Source organism: Cavia porcellus, unplaced genomic scaffold (genome assembly GCF_034190915.1).
Source record: "Cavia porcellus strain 051 isolate PalLab524CR breed Dunkin Hartley unplaced genomic scaffold, mCavPor4.1 scaffold_9, whole genome shotgun sequence".
In the NCBI taxonomy this organism is placed as follows: Eukaryota; Metazoa; Chordata; class Mammalia; order Rodentia; family Caviidae; genus Cavia; species Cavia porcellus.
Genome location: NW_026947492.1, coordinates 16,638,746 through 16,660,296, shown reverse-complemented (window position 1 = coordinate 16,660,296; position 21,551 = coordinate 16,638,746). Strand labels below are relative to the sequence as shown.

Sequence of the window (21,551 nt, the reverse complement as noted above, 5' to 3'; positions counted from 1 at the left end):
AGGCTATTTTGCATAGTGATTATTGAGTTTCTGATTTCCCACTAGCAACGACACTGGCTCTCTAACACTGGCTGTTCTAAATAATTCTGTTTATTCAGAATCTCAAAGGCCATCCACCTATTGTTCTATAGCTCACATATATTATTCACTAAGCAATCACTGAGAACAGCTAATACTATCTTTGAATTCATATAAAAAAATCACAAATAGTCTAGTCCCCCTTTGTATTCAATACCATTTTTAAAGTGAGGGGAATATTTTTATTTGTAGAGAAAAGTTGTGCTTCATTTATATCCTTCCATTGAAAAGCCTTCTCTCCTTTGGATATGTGTCCAGATATAAAATAGCTGGATCATATAGTAGCATTTTGAGGAACCTCCCTAACCTTATCCACAAAGGTTGTATTAATTGACATTCTTAAGGCTTAGTAGTGAGCAGTAAAAGGTCACTGGATTGGAACAAGGCCTGTTTTATCCATGTATGGAAACATCATGCCGAACCTTATTCAAACAAGCAGCTAATTGAAATTTTAAAATTTTGTCTACATACATCACTTACAGCCATACAGGCTCAGCAGTTAGGATTAGTGAAGACTATTTGTGTCTATGCTTTCTGTAACTTCCTCCAAATACGGTATTAATTGTATTCACTCCTCTCTTCATTCTCACCAGGAAACAATTGCCATTAGAATGCTAAATTCAGATTGAAATCAAGGCCATTTTGCTTTTTCTTAACAACTGCCACCCAGATTGTCAGGAGAGGCAAAACACACTTAAGTGTGCACGATGAGGTGGAGAAAAAAAATCCCATGGCTCTCTAACAGAAAACTCTAAAGTCAAGTAAAACACTCCATCATCAGACTAAAGCAGTTGCACTTCCATGAGATCTTATCTATTGTTTTTTTAAGTCTTTTCTGTTGTGTGAGATCATAGTGTCTCTGAATAAACTCAAAACCCACAGAAAAGTGTCTAGAGTATTACTGACCAGAGACATCTTCTTGTCCTGTTTTCCCCTAGAGGGTGCAGTGGGATCTCTGAACCTGTCTCTCCCTCTGCAGGTTGGGCTTTGTTTCCTTTCAGCTGCTGTCCTGAGGACATGGCTAGTTGCAGGCTTTTATCTCTATCTTATGATTAGATAACTTCAATTGTGCCTGAGCTGAGAGCAGTGTGAGTGCCCCTGTTTCCAGATATTGGCTGATTTCCAAAGGGGTCTTCTTGATCTCTGCCTCCCTCCCTCCATGATAATTACTGCAGCTGCTAATGTCTGCACTTTCTATCTCATTCCAGGTGAGCTTGAAAGAAATCTCCCCTGGCTCTTCCATCTCTCTCTCGATATCTTCCAATGCGAAACTCTAAGATGGGAGGGTTCCAAGGATTGGGGACCAGCAGATACTCCATGAGCACAGAATCACCAGGTTTTGGGGGAATGATGCAAGCATACCTATTTTGACACTGCTGCAGTGTCTTTTCCACTGGATCACACTGGTCATTACCTCTTCCCACTCCTTGGCAATTACATCATAATAGCTGTTCTTAAAAGTAGTTATTATAACCCTTCTACACCATTTAAGTTCCCTTGAGGACAATCCAAGAAACGATTAGACCTGCAAAACATTTATTATGGCACATGCTTTGCAGAATACAGTGTGAGGCTGTAAATCAATAATGAAGACCTTAGACTGAGATGAATGTCTGACATCTAAAGAGACAGAAGTGGGAAAAGGTATGGGAAAATCTCAGACTACAGTGAAATTTAAAAGGTCTTAATCACAAAGAGAAGTCTCAAAGCAAACACTGCCTACAAGAATAGGCCAGTGTTAGGCAGAAATTGGCTAGATCTGGTAAGGCCTAACCACCATGCTCAGTCATTGGCTGGGGAGATCCATACTAAACATTATGATACACTAAAGGAATACCAGCTATGGAGTTTTGATAACTGGGCTCCTTGCAGCTGATTATCCTCAAGGCTAGGTAGCATCTTCTAATTCTGTCACAGTTCATCTCCAAACCACAAATTAATCTCCCCAAATTTTCTGATGGGTTACTCACATTATCATCTATACATTTTTTTTTTTTTTTTTATCGGTACCGGGAATCGAACTCACGACCGCCTGCTTGCAAGGCAGGTGTTTATGCCACTGAGCTAAATCCTCAGCCTCTCACCTATACTTTTTACTGATAATTCTTATATAATAGCATATAACTGACATTGATGTTATTTAAATAGGAAAGTGCTACCCAACTGATCTTAATTGCATACATAGATTTCTAACATTCTAAATATATAGATGGAATATATAGACACAAAGAAAGAGAAATTGTCTGAAACATCTTCTATGTTAAAGTACCTTATGATTTTTTATGATATAAAGTTTACAAAATGTTCCTAAAAATAAGATTATTATTATTCCTGTGCATTTATTTTTCATAAAGCTCATATCAGTAAAAGATTAAGTGCCATATTTTTACTGACTTAATACAGAGTTTTTGTGTTATTGATAAAAGTAAATATAGTAAGAAGTTTATGATTTTTTCCAAATATTTGACAACCTATAAGAGAGAAATGAATGCAAGTTTTGCAACACAAACCACCATATTCGGAATAAGCATATGTTTTTGTAAGAATTATTCTCTGTGTCTTTGGGAAAAAAGGAGTTATTATCTCATCAATAATAAATAGATGACTAGAGGATCTCAGAAAAGGTAAGATGTAATAACATTTTGTCATTAGTCAAAGGGAACCAAAGGAATTGTGAGCAAAGGAGTAGGAAAGATATAAAAATGCACAAGACTGGGGAGATATGATGTGGCTTTATATCAGTCCTACTGCATACACCGGTAATGATATCAACAATGATATTAAATTTCTGTTTCTTTGTGTGAAGGCCAAAATTTCAATGATTTATCAGTACAAAAATTATATATTTTCAAATTAAGAGTATACAGGAAGACAAAAATACAAAAGAAAAATTAAAAAGTAAAGTGTACGTGTGGCTTAAATATTCCTTTTGTTATTTACAAACATTATGAGAAGTTCTAGAGACACACAATCAAAAGTTGATAGAAGATAATTACAAGAGAGAAGATAACAAAATGTACTAAACTAAATTAATATTATCAGTAGCATCACGTAAGTATGGAAAATTTTTATTCAGGAAAAACTGGCAAAAAAAATTATGTCCTTCAACTTACTTAACTTTATTAATGCTTGGGATAAGAACATGTCTCTTCTTTGAATTTTAATCATGAAAGTTTTCAGAGCAACTTTTACGTCTTTGTTCCTCAAACTGTAAATCAGAGGATTGAGCATGGGTACGACATTAGTGTAGAATACAGAAGATATTTTTCCCTGGTCCAGAGGTCCAGGAGAAGAATGTTTAAGGTACATGAATGCTGCTGACCCAAAAAACAGAAATAGCAATGATGTGAGAGCTATAGGTACTCAAAACTTTGAATCTTCCCTGTGTAGATTTGATGTGCAGAATGTTTGTGATGATGAACATATAAGACACTAGGATGGTGACACTGGGGACTGTGATGTTAACACCCACCACAATGAGCACTACTACCTCACTGACATAGGTGCTGGTGCAAGAGATTTGGAGGAGGGGCAGGATGTCACACAAGTAATGGTTGAAGACATTGGCCCTGCAGAAGGTCAGGCGAAGCATGCAGCCTGTGTGAGCACTGGCTCCAGCAAAGCCCATTGCATAGGCAGCAAGAGATAGCCCAGAACAGACCTGCTGGGACATGGTGACCTTATATAGCAGTGGGTGACGGATGGCCACATAGCGATCATAGGCCATTGTGGTCAACATGTAGCACTCAGAGATGACAAAGAAAAGAAAGAAAAACAACTGAGTCATGCACCCTGCGTAGGAGATGCCATTCTTCTTTGAGACAAAGTTCATCAGCATTTGGGGAGGGAAAACAGAAGAGTAACAGAGATCGATGGAGGAGAGGTTGAAGAGGAAATAGTACATGGGGGTGTGGAGTTGAGAACTGAGAGCAATCAGAGCGATCAGTCCTAAGTTGCCAGCCAATGTGACAGTGTAGATCAGCAGAAACAGGTAAAAAAGGGGTGTCTGGAGCTCCGGGCGATCTGTTAGTCCAGCGAGAAGAAATTCAGTCACTGTGGAGTCATTTTCTGACAGCTTCCTCATTGTCAAAAATCTGGGAAGATGGAGGAAATTTTAAACAGAGAATTCAACTGTCTGCTCCAAACTCTCCTTCATAATGAAGGAATTGGGAGAATTTTAAAGAGTGTCTTTTTTTCATGGCATCTGCAAATATTACCACATCCTCCCCATTGATATTTCGATTACCATGTATTCTCTGTAATTAGCTAAATGTGATAAACATATCCATCTGTCCTTATGAGACAATAAAGAGATAAAGTGTCTTAGATATAACTAGATCACAATCTTAGTGCAAATAGTGCTAGCAAATCTCCCTCTCACTCTCCTTGACTTTCACCTTTGATTCCTGTTAACATTTCCATTATTCTATCAGACACCTCTGTTTCTCTAGATAGCCAGCCTTTGAAAATGCCCTATGGCAGAGCTGCACCACGTTCTATCACTCTGCTTCATAGAAGGCAGATACTGTAGTCTGTACATTTACCAGATGCCTTACTGCAAGAACTCATAAAGTCAACGATTTAGTTGGCAATTATGGGGGATTCCGTGACACCCTAACATTTATGATTAATCATAGCTCAGTGTGTTTCCTCACATTGTCTTCTGCTTTATCCAAGAGAGACAGAGGGTGACAGAGAATGTCACATGTGATTTCAAAGATCTTGTTTGAGAGAATGAAAGATACTTGTTTAGGTACTTGTTTTATTTGCTGTCAATTTTGAAAAGATTTTCCAGTTATATTCTTTAGGGCATGTAAACTCACCACATATCACTGATCTCTCTCTCTCTGTCCTGTTTCTCTCTCTCTCTCTCTCTCTCTCTCTCTCTCTCTCTCTCTCTCTCTCTCTCTCTTTGTCTCTCTCTCTGTCTGTCTCTCTCTGTCTCTCTCTCTCTCTCTCTCTCTCTCTCTCTCTCCCTCTTTCTCTACCCATCTCTCTTCCTTTGAGGAAGACCTGAAAGCATCTCCTTTCCCTGCTGCTGCTGTGTTCTTTGTCTTTTGAGGCTGGCACAGCTCATTACAGCCACATGGTCAATGACACCAACACATCCAGGAAAAGATGAGACAAATGCGGCCATAGATAAAGGCAGAGTCCCACACTGCTGAGTTTATCACTCTCATTTTTCAGCCTCCAGAAGAGGAGAAAAGGTAACTGGAGACTGACTTTACTCACCTTCTTTCTACTTAGTGAAAACGTGCTGGTCCTCTGTGTAGGTCTCACCTCCACTGTCATCAAGTGGATGCAACCTCAGAGCTGTGGGAGCAGATCAGATGCAATCACAAAATCTTTCCTAGAAGGACAAAAGCATCACTGGCCTATCTAACAGTTTGTGTGTCCCAGGAGCCTTTTCAAAGCATATGTCACACTTCTACTGTACACTCATCCAGAGAGAGTGACAGAAAACCACAGACTTGACACCAAAGTCAAACTGTCATAGAGCCCTTGGTACATATTCAGGGCTTTTGAAGCTTTTGTACCTAATTAGAAATCCAGGGATATTTGTTCCCTAGGGCTTTCCCATAGTGATAAACAAGAAAAGAAAAATTGCTGGTGTCTGTGTTCACACTCTGCTTCATGATAGCAGATACAATCTTCCCACCAGGGACTGTACAATCCCAAAGCATAGAAGGATGAGCCTTCTGCTGCTAATTATATATAAGTACGTAAATATCAGGGAAATTACTCACTAATTATACTTATGAATAAAATTTTAATTTAGACAAATATTTGTTTATTGTTCATTATACTCTCTTGATAGTTGAAATATCTTTAAAGATACTGCATATATTCTGTGATATATACATATATTCTGTATATCCTATATATATCCTTTTTTGATTAAGATCAAAATATGATAAAAATAGTGTATATTATAGTAATTATTACTAATTCTATGAATATTTAATTACTTTGTGTTTTAAGCTCAGTATGTTTTTTCCTTTAAGTGATTACAATCAAATTTATCAGAGAAATTACTATTTATGGACTGTAATTTCAAGACAATAGGACTAGATTTTCCCATACAAATGGACACATGCAACTATTTATGAGAGGTCATTATTTTTTATTTTTTAAATAAAACCAATTTATCAAGGCATATTTGATACACAATAAAATTCCATTGTGCTATGTGTACACTGTTTTTTTTATTTAAAAAAAAAGATTAAGATAAAACAGGACATAACAACCCAGGTCAGAATAGAACAATTTAAGCAACATAGTGTTTCACAAGACAATCGAACATAACAGTAACTACCATAGTGTCTCTTTCCTTGAAATATTTGAGTATAACTTCATATACTATAGTATCAAACATAAAAAGACAGTGTAAAACCATTCAAGAGAATGAAAGTATTACAGGATATTCAGAACCAACTATCAGAAAACCAACAATGGTTACTATATTATCTACTTGTCTATAAAAATTTTTGTTTAGAGTATCACATATAATAAAATCCAGTGAGATACAAGATGATAAAACTGATGTAGACAGAAGAACATAAGCTTGGTGGGACTTCAAAACAAGATGATATTAAATCATCACTAAGTATTATAATGCCTTGATTTCTTAAAAATAACTGTTCATACCATCACAGACAATAAAATCAAAGACCCCAGAATAAAACCATCTCACTTAATGAATGAAAACATTATAAGCAGTATAATGGTGATTCATGATTACCATATACTTTTATGTATTCTTACCATTTCTTACATTATACATGTGAGTTTTATGTATTTCACTTATGAGTAAGGTCTCAAACTGCACCCATTAACTTATAATTATCTGAATGTGATCATTCTTTATAGCTGAGTAGTACTACATTGTATAAAATACCACAACTTTTTTATCCATTCCTCAGTTGATGGACACTTTGATTGTTTCCAAGATCTGGCTATTACAAATTGTGCTGCTATAAACATGGGTGCACACATATCACTGTGCTATGATGTTTTAAGCTCTTCTGGGAATATTCCTAGAAAAGGAATAACTCTAACAAATGGGACTTCCAATCCCATCTTTCTGAGGACTCTCCAAACTGACCTCCACATGGTTGCACCAGTCTACACTCCCAAAAACAGTGCAAGACAGTTCCTTTTTGCATCACAGCCTCTCCAGCATTTGTTGTTGGTAGTTTTCGTGATCCTGACCATTCTTTCTGGAGTGAGATGGAATCTCAGTTTGATTTTAATTTGCATTTCTCTAATGAGTAATGATGATGAACATTTTTTCATGTATTTATTTGCCATTTGTATTTCTTCATCTGAGAATTGTGTATTCATCTCAGATGCTCATTTTTGGATTGGATGCTTGAATTTTGGGGGTCTTTTTTTTAATTCTTTATATGGTTTAGAAAGAACAGTGTCCCTTTGTCAGAGGGACACTTCACGAAGATTGTTTCTCAGTTTGTAACTTTTCTTTTCACTATGCTAGAGATTTCTTTTGAGGTACAGAAACTTTTTAATAAGACATGATCCCAGTTATTGATTCTGGGAAGTATATCCTGTGCAGTTTGATTCCTGTTCATGAATTCTCTACCTATCCCTGTGTCTTCAATGTTTTTACCTAACTTGTCTTCCAACAGATTTAGTGTTTCTGTTTTAATATTCAGATTTTTGATCCATTTCGATTTTAATTTAGTACATGTGACAGGCATGGGTCTAGTTTTGTTTTTTGGGATATAGAGATCCAGTTTCTCCAACACCATTTATTAAAGACACTGTCATTCTTCCAGTGAACCTGTTTGGCCCCTTTATCAAACATAAGGTGGTAGAGTGGGTTTGTAATTGTGGTTGTATCTTCTAATCTATTCCATTGATCTTCAGCTCTGTTTTTGTTTCAGTGCCATGTTGCTTTTACTATAGTTGCTTTGTAGTATAACTTCAACTCAGGGATTGTGGTGCCTCCTGCCTTGCCTTTATTGCTTAGAACTGTCTTTGCTATTATACATCTCTTCTGGTTCTAGATGAATTTTAGGAGTGGTTTCTCTAGATCTATGAGGTAGGTTGATGGTATTTTTATTGGGATTGTATTGAATCTGTATAACAGTTTTGGGGGAATGGTCATTTTCACAATATTTATTTTTCCTACCCATGAGCAAGGGGCGTATTTCCATTTTCTGAGATCCTCTTCAATTTCTTTTTTCAGTGTATTATAATTTCCTTATATACATCTTTCACTTCTTTCATGTGAATAATTCCTAAATATTTTGTTTATTTGTTTGCTAGTGTTCAGTGTGTGGCTTCTCTTATTTCTCTGTGATTTTCTTGTTAGTGTATAGAAATGCTATTGAGTTTTGAGTATTGATTTTGTATCCAGCTACACTGCTGAACTGATTTATTATATCTAAGAGTCTTTCAGTGGGTATTTGAGGATCTTCTTTGTAAAGTATCATGTCATCTGTAAATAATGATAATTTAACTTCTCTTCCTGTCTTCACCCCTTTTATTACTCACTCTTGTCTAATTGTTCTGGCTAATATTTCCAGTACTATATTAAATAGTAGTGGGGATGAGGTACATTCTTGTCTTGTGCCTGATTTTAAGGTAAACGCTTTCAGTTTTTGGTCATTTAGTATGACATTGGTTATTGGTTTGTCATAGATGACCTTCATCATACTGAGGTAAAGACTATCTATTCTAATTTTCTATAAGTTTCTTATCATGAATCAATCTTATCATGAATGAAAAAGCTTACAAAAGCTTTTTCTACATCTATAGAGATTATCATGTGATTCTTACTTTTGGATTTATTGATGTGGTGGATTACATTTATTGATTTACATATGTTGAAACATCCCTACCTGCCTAGGATGAATCTCACTAGGTTATGGTGCATAATGTTCTTGATGATTTGCTGCATCTTATTTGCCAATATTTTATTGAGGATTTTTGCATCTGTGTTCATTAGGGAGATTAGTCTGTAGTTATTTTTTAGGTGAGTCTTTCTCAGGTTTTGGTACTAAAATAATATTTGTTTCCAGGGATGAGATAGGAAGGATTGCTTCCCTTTCAATTTCATTGAAGAATTTGGGGAGTTGTTGGCATTATGTCTTCTTTGTATTTTCTTGTAGAATTCCACAGTGAATCCCTCTGGGCCTGGACTCTTCTTTGTAGGTAAGGATTTAATTAAATTTTCAATTTCGTCAATAGAAATTGGATTATTCAGCAGTTTTACATCGTCTTGACCTAGCTTTGGTACTTCATATGTTTCTAAGAATCTGTCAATCTCTTCTGTATTATCAAACTTATGAAAGTAGAGGTTTTCAAAATAGGTGATGAGCTTCTTTATGTCTACAGAGACTGTATTGATTTGTCCTTTTTTCATTTCTTATTGCATGAATTTGAACTTTTTCTTCTGTGTTTTTAATAATGTTGGTTAGGGGCTTATCAATTTTATTTATCCTTTCAGAGAACCAACTCTTTAATTCATTGACTCTTTGTACTCTTTTCTTAGTTTCTATTGCATTAATTTCTGCTCTGATTTTATAATTTCCTCCCTCTTTTGACTTTGGGCTTCGCTTGTTCTTTTTTTCTTTCCTAGATGTTTGAGGTGTAGCATCAGGTTATTTATTTGTATTTGTTCTGTTTTCCTGATGTGGAACTCAGTGTAATAAATTTTCCTCTGAGGATGAATTTCTTTGCATCCCACAGATTCCGGTAAGTTGTATTTGTATTTTTGTTTGCTTGTAGGTATTGTTTAATTTCTTCTTTAATTTGCCCTGTGACTCACTGACACTCAAGAGTGTGTTATTCAGTTTTCATGTGTTTGTGAGAATTTTGCAGTATCTTTTATCATGAATTTTTAGTTTCATGGCACTATGATTTGATAGCATGCATGGGATAATTTCAACTCTTTTGCATTTATCTAAAATATGTTCTGTGGGCTAATATATGGTCTACTTTTGAAAATGTCCTATGTACTGCTGAGATAATGTACATTCTGATGTTATTGGATGGAATACTCTGTATATGCCTGTCAAGTACATTTGTTCACATGTGTGATTCAGGTCTGTTATTTCTTTGCTGATTTTCTGTTAGTTGATCTGTCCCTTGGTGTCAATGGTGTGTTAAGGTCTTCTGTTACAATTGTGCTATTGCTAATTTGTTTTTTCATTTCTATTAATACTTGCTTTATATAACTGGATGCTCTGGAATTTCATGCATATATATCTAAGATAGTTATCTCTTCCTCTTTAAGTTTCCCACTAACCAGTATGTAATGACCTTCCTTATCTCTTCTCATCATTCTTGGTTTGAAGTTCACATTATCTGCAAACAGAATAGCTACCTCCACTATTTGGGGGTTCCTGTTGCATGAAGTATTGTTTTCCATCCTTTGAATTTCAGTCTGTGAGTATCCTTCTGGGTTAGATGGGTTTCCTGTAAACAATATGTGGTTGGATTTTGTTTCTTGATCTATTCTGCCCGTCTGTTTCTTTTAATTGGTGAATTGAGACCATTTACATTAATGGATATAATTGTTGTATATTGGTTTTTGTTGTTGTTGTTGTTGTTGACATGTTATCTTTCTGCTGTTGCATCCTTATGTTTCTGTTCCGTTTCATTGTCTGCTTTGCTTAGTAGTTCTTTTCTAAAAGTATCTAAACTGTTTTTCAGTGTTCTTTGCAGAGTTGGCATGATGATCATGAAGTTCTTCAGCAGTTCTTTGTCGTGGAAGTACCTTATTTCTTCATCGATTCTGAAGGACAGTTTTTCAGGGTACATTAGTCTAAATTGGAAATCATTTTTCTTTAGGATCTGAAATACTTCATTCCATGCTCTTCTTGACTTTATTGTTTGTTCTGAGAAGTCTGCTGTGATTCTGATAGGTTTTCTTTATAGGTGATCTGTCTTTTCTTTCTGACAGATTTTAATATTCTATTCTTATGTTGGATTTGTGGGATGGTGATTATTATATGTCTGGGTGTTGTTTTATTTTGCTCATGGCTATTTGGTGTTCTATATGTTTCACTGATCCTGATGTCAGTTTCCATTCTCATGTTTGTGAAATTTTCAGCTATTACTTCTCTGAATATCTTCTTGACATCCTTTATGTTGTCCCCCCTTTTTTTTTCATTTATCCCTATCAATCTTATGTTGTTTTTCTTTGCATCATCTTATAGCTGTTGAATTGTTTATGTCCTGATTCCTTGTTTTTTTTTAAAACATCTTTCCTTTCCTGTTCACTAGCTGTAATCTTGTCGTCAAGGTCTGAAACAATATCTTCACTTTCATTGAGGCGAGTTTTACAACTTTCAATGGTATTTTTCATTTCCTGTGTATCTCTTTTCATCTGCTTCACGTATTGTGTTTGTTTCTTATATTGTTCATCTAGAGATCTTTTGGTTTAGTTCCTCCAATTTTTAAACTATGTCTTCTTTAGATATGTTTAGCATCTCTTTCATTTCTTTTATCATTTCTTCTTTCACCTGGGAGATTATTTCTAGTTTGAATTCCCTTCTTTATTTTAGTTTCTATTATTTCAGGGTATGGCATATGTTTTCTCCCATGTACACAGCTCCTAAGTTTTCTTGGGATGGGCTGGAGGCTTGAGATTGTATTTTGGTCTTATGTTTTATCATTTTCCTATACTTTAGTGTTTCAAGTGTTATTCCAAGTCTTCCCCCTGGCTTTTTGGAAATCCTCTTCTATGTTCTCAGCTTCTGGGACTCTGGCCACCCAGTTCCCAGGAATGAGAGAGGGTCACTGGGGGTGTGGCAGGCAGGTTAAAGCCCCAGGCCATCCAGTCTTCAGATCTGAGGGTGCAGGCAGGCAGGCCCAAATCCCTGGAGCTGGCTGAGCATGGCTACCATAAAGTTGGTGTACTACGTGTACACTTTGATAGGTCTCACAAACAAACATGAGCACCCCTGAAATCAGGCAAGAGCTGAGAGAGGGAGCAGACCTGCCACTCTTGAAAGCTTTCCCAAACCTGTTTGTCACCTGCCACTCATCCCAGCCAGGCCGGTCTGCTTTCTGTCATCACAGACTACTTTGCAGTTTCTGGTATTGTATAGACATGGAATTGTATGGCTTGTAGTTTTCTTTCTTAAAAATATATTTAGAACTAAATGTGAATGTGTGTGTGTGTGTGTGTGTGTGTGTGTGTGTGTGTGTGTGTGTGTAGAGAAAGGTAAACAAAGACAGAGGGAAAGGTAGGGAGAGTGAGAATCTGAAATATGTTTAAGAAACTGCTCACACAATTGCACTGCTGGAAAGTCTTAAATACATAGGTAGCATCAGTAGGCTGAGACACAAGAGTCATTGATGTTTTGAGAAAGAATTTCTTCATTTCCTAGAAACCTTGTTTGTAGCTTTCTAGGAATTTAACTTTTTCTTTTCAAAACCACATTCATAGCAATAATTAAAACCTTAACATGTCCAAAGAAATGGAACTGACTTTAAATTTTTAAATGATTATGAACTCACAGAAAGTTTAAAAGGTGATACAGATTCTCTTGACTTCTTCACATATTTCATCCTACAGTGACATCCTCCATAGCTAAAGGATAAGAGCATGACCAGGAAAATTAGTTTTGTAAACAATGGTAAACTACACTACAGAACTTTTCCAGTGTTCAGTGGTTTAACAGATAGGTGTGTGTGTGTGTGTGTGTGTGTGTGTGTGTGTGTGTGTGTGTGTAGATTTATGAATAATGTATGCAACTCAGTCCTAGGTAGGTATTCAGGTAACTGTCACATCCCTCAGGATACAGAATTATTCTACCACCATAAATGAGACCCTCTACTACCTATCTGAAGTTAGACCAGTAATGTTTTTGCTTGTTTGTTTGTTTATTTGTTTGTTTTGATACCAGGCATCAAACTCACAACCTCATGCTTGCCAGGCACATACCTGTGTGGTTAAGCTAAATCCATAGTCCCTGAGGTTATAGTAGGACCCTCCCTTTCATCTCTGTCTTCTGATTACCTCTAATCTGTTCTCTATCTCTGTAATTCACTTAGGGTATAGACTCCTACAACAGGTACCTTTTGAGATTGGCTTGTTTTGTTGTGTTTTTCAAGGAGCATAATGGCCTTCAGGGTTACACAAGTTGCACATTTATCAATAATTTGCTCCTTTTATAGCTGGGTAGTGTTACACTTATGATGAAACATTTTTATTTAGCCTCCTGTAGTAACTTCACTAATAACTAAGACCTACTTTTTTTGTTTATAAAAAAAAACAAAACATGTTTCATGGACAGGGCTTAGCAGAGCACAGTGAAGACTGGCTTTCTCAGAATTAAGTAGAGAAGATTTCCATTTTTAGACTCCCGAAAGAATGTCTGTAACTTCAAGACTTACATAGGTCTCAGGATATGGCAAAAACAAGGTGAATGCAGAATATGTCCCACCGTTACTCTTCATGAAAGTGTGCATCATAATTATCACTCATAACAAAGTAGACCCATTAGCATGACTATGAGCAAATGCAAAGTTGCATAACAGTAATCATTAGGGGAGACACTAAGCCCTTGAATGCTAATATATTACTGATAGGAATATAAAACCATAGAGTCTATTTTGATCATGCTTTGATAATTTCATAAAAGGTTGATCACAAACTTTCCTCTTGCTCTCCATTAGCTCACTCTCTTTAAGCATAAAGTCACACATCAATGCCTGGTAGTGTTAGTTGTATGTTACCCCTCAGCAGTACTGCTACTTCTACATATATACATTCTGGTTGGTTTTTCTTAACTATTAAATATCCTTTTTAATGATGTCAAAATAATAACATATTCAAATGGCACTGAACATGTTGTCCAAGGCCTTTAGTCCCAGCCACACAGGAGGCTGAGGCAAAAAGATCACAAGCTGAAGACTAACCTGGACAACTTATTGAGACTCTCTCAAAATGAAAAGATATCTAAATATATTATCATTGTAAATCAGATCAATAACACATACTGCATACAAAACTTAGAAATATTACTGGCTTAAAAGATAAAAGCCTAATGTTATAAAACAATGATTAAAAGGTGAGACTTTACTCACCAATACTTCTTTTGTGTACTCACTTTAGCAATGTATACACTTACAATGAAATGATGTGGACAAGGTTAGCCTGGCTCCTGTGCAAGAATAACCTGTGAACTTGGGAAAGATTCCATAAGTTTATAAAGAATGGCTGTGAGATGTTTGGAACACTATGAAGAAAACAAGTTTTCACACTGTATGAACTTCAAAAGATGGTAGGGAGAAAAGCATTGAAATTCTCTTTTGTAAAATAGTAACTGAAAATTTCCTAAATCATCAAAGGTATATGCAGCTAGATTCGACTTACATAAACATTTACCGATGTATAGTACGTTCAAACTGTCAAGAGTGTCAAATGTGGTGCCACATGCCGATAATTCTAGCTCTCATGATTCTGAGGTAGGAGGATTGCCATGAATTCAAGGCCAGCCTGAGCTACACAATGAGTAATGCTAACCTGAACTATGTAGTGAAACACTGTTTAAAAAAAATCAAAAGTACAAAACAGAGATGAAATTCAAATATCAGCAAGAGAAAATCATCAAATAACATAAAAGGTAATGTCCATTAAACCCACAATAGACACATCTTGAATACATTTCAAGAACACTTCTCCTGAACAAACAGACTTTGTTTTTCTCCAAGAAAGCTCCTTTGGGCTTAAATAAACTCTGTTCTCAAGCTTAGTTTTGCCCCTTGACTTGCCTTTTAGTTTAAGTTTGTTTCAAATTACCACAGCGTTCCTCATAAATATGTGCCGTTATGTTTCAGTTAAGAAAGTAATGATCCTTATATATCTTCAATTCTTCCAAAGTTTGATAATTTGAGTTTTTACGTTAGATTTTTCTTGTCCTGTCATTTTATTTTTGTAACTGTATTCTTAACACAAAAATTTTCTTTCACCATTGTTATGGACCTTCCATAACAAAATACTACAAATGAGACGGGAAAAACATGAGAAATTTATCCTCTTACATCTCTGGATCTGGAAGCCTGTGAAGTATGTGACAGCAGCTTTGGTTTCTTCTCAGTGCTTCTCTACTTGACTCCCAGATGGCTAACCTTGTGCTGTGTAGTGGGTCTTTCCTCTGTGCATCTGTGTCCTGGCTGTGTATTAGCTCACATTTCCTCGTCTTATAGAGCATCAGTTGTGCTGGATTAGTGCCCACCCTAATACTGATGATGTAATCATCATCTTAAAGATCCCAGTATCGGGCATTAAGAAATGAAGCACCTATCATGAGTTAACAGGAACCCTATTAAGCTGTAACAACCGTAACTGGTCAAACACAGTGAAGGTAATAGTGAATCTCCCAGATAGATAGATGCCAATATTCGTGAGAAAAGACATATCATTTTGTATTACCAAAAAATTAAAAATAAAAATCACTGCTGACCATGTGTTTCCCTGAGTCATTTAGTACTTAGAATTTCTGTTGTATACTTAATTAATGCACTTTCTTAAAAGTATCTACAAAATTTGGGGGCTGGTGATTTAGCTTAGCAGCATAAGTACCTGCCTTGCAAGTAGGCAGTTGTGAGTTCGATCCCTGGTATCGATAAAAAGAAAAAAAAAAGTATAAAAGTATCTACAAAAATCATGCAACTAAGAATTCAACAATTTGTCCTGCCTTCAGGTACATGGCTTTGAATTTGTAAGCCATTATTTTGTATGTGTCTCAGGGACGAAATATAATCCAACTTCATCAACTGGTAGAGTTCTTGCTTTCTTAGAATTTACAAAATATTTTATTGATTTTATAATACATAAATGAATAAATAAATAAAACTGTAATCATTCCACTAATAAATTCTTAATTTTTCTAAACTGTATTCCCAAAACTATTTTTTCTAAATTTTTCTGTAACTATGTCAGTGCCATATTACAGCAGAAGTTACAAATATAAAAAATTAAAAACTAAATTTATACCTATGAATATATATATATATATATATATGCATACAGGTAAAAGAATCTTAAATGGTAACAAGCTAATTAACTCTATACTTGTATTCCCACTCAGTCTCTGAGTAAATTGCGGTGACAAAAATCTCTGCAGCTATAATCCAGTTTGAACAGTCACAAGCCACAACAGACACATCATGACTGACACAAAGTTAACAATTGTGAGAAGAAAATACTGTAGTTGATTAACCAGCAACCAACTTGTAGCACCCAGCTAAACTGAATCAGCTTGATTCTGGATGTAGAAGACCCACCTGAGGATTGTTGCCAACAGCATAAAAAGAGAACTAGAGGGGAAGATGATGTGGGGTTGATTCTCCAGAACTGTGTATATACATATATATACTGTATATATATATATATATATATATATATATATACAGATAAAATGTATATAATATATATGTATAATTTCTCATCTTTATCTTGGGTCCATACCTTGAGCATCACTTCCTGGCTCCAGTGCAGATCACTCGGCTTGGTGGCACAGATTCTTTACCCAGCTGGCCTAGACTTTCCACCTTCCACCACTGGCCTTTGGACCTTTCCAGTGCATATTCTTGATACAGACTTGCATGAGCTGCTGCCATGCACTCTAGACCTCCAGCTGGGCTCAGGGAGGACATTGCCACGGGCTGTAGATCTTCAGGTGGACTCTTTGGGTCTCTAGTGTATGAAAAGTTTTCCCACACTCTTCTACATTTGACTCTTTGGGTGAATATGATAAAATAATTCTATAAATTATGTGCCCTGTATTCAATATATTCCCCTGTAAAACCTGATTACAACCAATACTGAGTTCTGAGAAGTTACATGGAAAGATATGTCCATTTTAGAATTACTCTTACATTCTTAACAATATTTTATAAACTGTATCATTTTATTTAATTTTAGCATTAGGTATGTAGGAACTAAGATGGAAAGAATGTACACACAACATTTTCAGAGTCTAGACTCAAAACCGGAATACATGGCTCCAATTTTGGACTCTTCCCAGGTTTCCAAAGACAGAATTAAGGGGACTCTCACATTCTTCTGTGCCTGCTTCAGTTGAGATTCTGCAGCCTCTGACTCATCTTTCTTGGGTATATAAACTTACAACATAAATGTAATCCTCCTTGCAAGACATGGCATTTTGATTTTATTGAAGGTATATTGTCCCATTGATTTCAGTACAAATTGTTTGTGGACCCTTACCCTCTCCATGGGCACATGAAATGGAAATAAAGCCTCAAAATAAAGGAGAAGAAAGTGCTTGTTTCCAGGTATAATGTCACACTGATTTTTTTTATTGTGTTTTAATATTGCCCACTCATTTACCCTCCAGGGCCCTTATACTTCAAATTGTTACTAATTATATTCTTAATCCAATTCTTATTCTTTCACTACACCACAAATACTGACCTCTCTTTTATTACCTTTCTCATAAAAATTACTTCCCCCTAAGTACTAACTCTTAGTTCTGCCTAAAAAGCTCAATCTACCTGACTTTATGTTATCAATTAGGTCTCAGCCCATGTCCCACTATCTCAGTGAAGTCTGTCCTTACATGTAAAGAAAGTACAATTACTCTCTGTATCACCAGCTAAAGTTAAGCTTTGGCATAAATTTTCAGGGTGTGTATGTATTTTATTATTTTCTCATCATTTCTGTTTTCCTCCTAAACTCTATCACTACTCCTGTTTGGAATCAAAAAGCTGCATGTAATGCAGCTTCCCTTCGTACTGTCTGCTCTAAATAGTTTACCTTTCTGTCCTTAGAGCAGACAATTAGGATTTTTGAGGGCAAGATATTTACTGTCTTCTTCATCACTACATTTTTCATATTGAAAAGTTCATGTCTAAAACAGGATACTTAGCCTGTATTTGCTGATCACATAAACTACATTATTCACATCATGCAAATCTCTAAGAAAAAATCATAGTGAAAACAGTAAAACAAAGAGCTACTAACAAATTAAATAGTAAAGTGTGTTTGAGAAAAAACCAAAGTTCTTCTACTGATAGATGCTAAACATTTGTAGCAAGCTGTTTTTTAAGCAAGACATAGCCCCTTCTCATACCTGCTCCTGTTTGGAATCAAAAAGCTGCATGTAATGCAGCTTCCCTTCATACTGTCTGCTCTAAATAGTTTACCTCTCTGTCCTTAGGAACTGTAACCAGCCTCTCTTTACCTCACACCTTAAAGACTAAAGTAGGAAGAGAAATTAGAGTATCTCAGTTTTTAAAATACAAAACACTCTCCGAAGATGAAAGTTCCTAAAACAGTCACTAAAGGCTTACCAAATAAATAATTAAGTTACAAAACTAAAGTATACAAAAACCATTACCTATATAACACAGTGGCACAGGAATTACACATGTGTCTGAGTTAATTATCACAATGCACCAATTCTAGATTTATTACCATGTACAAGCTAAAAATAAACAGAATGATAGACAAATTAATACTCTCTCCTATTGAAGAGAAAAAACACTGTTCTTCCCCTTACTTGTAATGTCTTGCTTTGTGAACTGATTTGTATGTCTTCAATTTTCTATATTTTTAAATAATTTACATAGTTTCATTTCTTGCCATTCTGTCCATAGCTTTATATATCTATTAAACTATATATTTATTAATGAATATGACAATATATAGCAAAAATAGTTTCTATTTAGGATATATTCCTTTACTTCAAAGTCTTTAATACAGACATCCTTGTTCCTCAAACTGTAAATGAAAGGATTCATCATTGGACTCACAATAGTATAAAAAACTGTGGATAATTTATCTTGATCCTGAGCCTCAGTAGGAAAAGGCTTAAGGTACATGAATGCTGATGCTCCAAAGAAAAGAGAAACAGCAATGATGTGAGAGCTGCAGGTGTGGGAGGTTTTGGGCCTGCCTTTTCTAGAATGGATACAGAAAATATTGGAGAGAATCAAAGTATAAGAAATAAAGACCGTAAGACTTGGACCTATGACAATGACACCACAACAAACACCACTATTTCATTGACAGAGTTACTTGAGCAGGACAGCTTTAGGAGAGGAGGGATGTCACACATGTAATGATTGATGACATTGCTGCCACAGAAGGTGAGTCTCAGCATACACACTAGGTGGGCCAAGGCACCCACAAAGCCCATTGCTTACACACCCACTGTCATCATGAAGCAGACCCAATGGGACATGATACTCTGTAAAGCAGGGGCTTACAGATGGCCACATACCTGTCAAGGACCATGGATGTCAAAATGCAGCACTCATTAATTACAAAGAAAGCAAAGAAAAAGAGCTGAGCCATGCACTCAGCATAAGGGATGATGTTTTGATTCACAAAACTCATCAGGATTCTAGGAGTTATGACTGAGGAGTAGCAGAGATCGATGAAGGAGAGGTGGAAGAGAAAGTAGTACATGGGAGTGTGCAGGTGAGGATTCAGACCTATGAGAACAATCAAGCCCAGGTTCCCCAGCACGGAGACCACATAGTTCCCAAGAAGAGGAGGAAGAGAGGCAGCTGGAGCTCTGACTGTTGTGTTAAACTCAGCAGAACAAACTCAGTCACTAAAGAGCCATTGTGTGAAGCCATTCTTCCCTGGGCCATTTCTGTGAGAACAAGAGAAGAAGCACACAGTGACACTAAAATGAGACAACTCCAAACAAATCCAATGTATGAGAGCTGATTCAGGGAATAGGAGGGTGAGCTCGAGCCCATCCTTCCCTAGGCCCTCATTTTCTCCACTGTAGAACTAGACAGAGAGTGTATATAAAGATAAACATCATTCAGGATATAGAAAGCAATTTGTAAAAAAACGGGTTTCAGACACCCAAGGACCACCACCTACTTTGCATTATCTCTTCACTTCTGCCTCAAAGACTTCCACCCACTCTCAGAGTCAGCAGTGATCTAGGCAGATGGTGATGAGACATTCTCAGGGTTCCCTGGACCCCGCAGGTCAGGTTTGTAAAAGGAAAAGCAGAAAAGATGCAATTCGACACTTACCCTTTGGCATCATGTGTTCAGGGAATGGTCTTGTTAATTCTCATTTTTCAGTGAGTTAAGAGGCTCTGATAAATTTCAGAAGTATACAGTGCAGAAGAAAGATTTTCCTTTTGTCATGATTGCTGTTGATTGGTGAAAATTTTGGACTGAGAGAACCAGAATAGTCCTCAGTCCTCCAGGCTGTGAGAAGCCATGAGTTATTGATCATGATTTCTAGGGATGGCTTTGTTCAAAATATCCTGTCTACAGAAAGGAATGGAAAATCACATATATTAATGGCAAAAGAACCACCTTCTAGCATGACCCAGCTGGTTTTTATTAGTTAAGAAAACCTAAGAACCAGATTAAAAATCAAAAGGCCTATTTTTCCTAGTATTTTCTCCAGAGATTCTGTAAAGGAAATTACCTGTGTTGCATTTGCTAGCTAATTAATGATAATGACATTGGCTCATTAAAACAATACCATTTAGCATATGTTTTCATTTCCTTCGAAATATCTCCAATTAGAAAAGCAAGAACTCTTGTCTTGTATCCATAACAGATTTTCCATAAAAGCTATTATTAGTTCAGGTAGTATACATTTGTTTGTGTCTGCCCTCTGTACATATACACATAATTTGATCATAAACTTCATAACAACAGGGATTTGTACATTTTCTTCAGTGCCCTTTCTGCACCTCCCAAAGCAATAAATGACATGTATGGTAGGTGCTCAAAAATGTGTATAATGGATCAATGAAAGCTCCTTTCTCATTTCCTCTGTAGTACACACTGGATGGTACGCAATCTCTTTGTCCCATCAGGGAACACTTATGTTGTGCTAATGGTTCTATTCCTAGGTAAAAATACAGGACAATAAAAATCTTAACAAAACATGTAGGAGTCACTGTTAGATTCTCAAATACCAAATGACAGCAACCTGTGTCAGAATTACTGAACTCATACAAAACACAAGATAAACAATTATAACACTAATCTCTGTTAGTTCATCAAAAAGTATGGCTTGTGCTGTAACATCATATTTTATGCCTATGTCTTTTAATCTGAACAACAACTTTGAAGATAACAATATGCAATATATTAGCCATTGTTAATTTCCTGTTGTGTTGTTTTGAAGTTCTCTACCATTGGTGTTATTTTGTTTTAACATAAAATATAGCCTGCACTATAATTTTCCTCCTCATTGAAAGTCACTGAGAACTTGCGCAAGAGCTAGGAAAGGGCCAGTGTCTCTCTCCACAGGACAGCAGCATAAACAAGAATCAGAGACATACTTGGACCAGCACAATGAAGGAAGCCCACAAATGCAAAGCCTGTTCCCTGTGGAAGAATATTGGGAGAATATTGGAAGTCATTCATGATTTTTTATTTGTTATTTTGGAGAGAATTGAAGCATTGTTTGTGCTGAGTTAGAAATATTAATATGTTAGGGGCTAACAGGAGAGATTAGACTCAGTGAGATAAAGGTAAAG

General features: G+C 36.1%; 2 pseudogenes; both read right to left on the bottom strand.

Moving 5' to 3' along the window:
* Positions 1-1,277: 1,277 nt before the first annotated feature.
* LOC100726026 (olfactory receptor 8B3-like) lies at positions 1,278-5,714 on the bottom strand (annotated as a pseudogene).
* Positions 5,715-16,536: 10,822 nt separating this feature from the next.
* On the bottom strand, positions 16,537-19,680 carry LOC100726304 (olfactory receptor 8B8-like; annotated as a pseudogene).
* Between the last annotated feature and the right edge of the window lie 1,871 nt (positions 19,681-21,551).